This window comes from Orcinus orca, chromosome 8 (assembly GCF_937001465.1).
Source record: "Orcinus orca chromosome 8, mOrcOrc1.1, whole genome shotgun sequence".
Lineage (NCBI taxonomy): Eukaryota > Metazoa > Chordata > Mammalia > Artiodactyla > Delphinidae > Orcinus > Orcinus orca.
This window is the reverse complement of record NC_064566.1, coordinates 88,876,095-88,877,500: the sequence shown is the minus strand read 5'-3', so window position 1 is coordinate 88,877,500 and position 1,406 is coordinate 88,876,095.

Genomic DNA, 1,406 nt, shown 5'->3' with positions numbered 1-1,406 from the left:
ATCTCTGGGTTCTGAGAGTCTTAATATTCATAGAAATGTGATCTAGTAATATCTAACATTTAGGTAATTTTCCACTTTGTCAGGGGTTGTCAGGAGCAATAAAACTTTTTTTGTGAATGAATTTCTAACGTCATTCCTGTATCTTGCACCTTATAGCCAATAACTTCTAGTAGCCATCTGGTTTAGTACCACTGGTTACCAGTTTTCTTTCCATAGGACCCAAAATGCCCAGGAAACTTGGTTTGATTATTTCTTCCAAGTTGTTTTAGAGAAGGATATTTTATTAATATAATTCCAGAAGGGAGAAGTCCACAGCCCTAATGAATTTCTTTTCCCCTCCTAGAAGGCCATCCTTCTCCCTGTTTATTTCTCTTACTTTTAGGGCCAGCTCGAGTCTCCCTCTCTTTTATGAAGTCTTTCTAGACTTCAGACCCCTGTGATTACTTCCTGAACCCTCTTGAGTACCCAGTGTCTTTACTAATGACATAGAACCTTAACATGCAACCCTTGCAAGCCTGTCTCTCAAGAACATTGTTGGCACGTCTGGGGGCAAAGACCATGTCACACTTCAAGAAACCTGCAACAAAAATACAGCTGTTGCTTTCAGTTTGGTCGATTTTAGGCCACAGAAAATAGAGCAAGTCATGAGCCCTATAGTAAGTCAAAGGGCAATTTGAAAGATGTGAATGAGGCTAAATGCTATGTATATTTTAGGACACATGCTTTCACGCAAAGGAGGATTCCTCAGAATACCTTCGAAAAAGAGAGATTGTGTACCTTCATTGAATATTTTTATTATTACTTGGTTTTGGAGGGTCAGATAGCCCACAACACCTTCTGAATGAATTTGGAGCAGAAAGCCCCTCCTCCAGGTGTGAGGAGATGCTCGGTTCCTACCAGATACGTGCCCTGCTAGGAAAAGGAAGTCTATAACTGCAAGATGGCTTCGTACTGATACGTTCAAATTCAATAATATCAAGTAGTAAGTGGTTTTTTTGCAGCTGAAAGCTGTTTTGGCTCTCTTCAGCCCTGGAGTTCACCACAGACCTGGCATTGAAACAAATTATAACCAACAGATTTGATAAATGAAATGAGAGACATTCAGATAAGGGATGTGAGAATACAGAATTGTAGTGAGACGACAGGCAGACTGGGAACTCCTATTGTAGCTCCTTAGAATAAACAGCTCGTGATTAACAATTGGGTTAAATAGCATACCTAAGTATGAGCATCTCTTTAAAATATTTAAGGAAATCTTAAGGTATCTTTATAAAACACTTGAAGGTAGTAGGGGTTTTTGGTTTGTTTTTGCTTCTCGTTTCTGGGCTGCATGTTCTGCCTTGACATGCCTAGAGATAAGAGTGTAAATTGGGTGATTCTTGATGGTCCCATCAGCCAAAAGATTG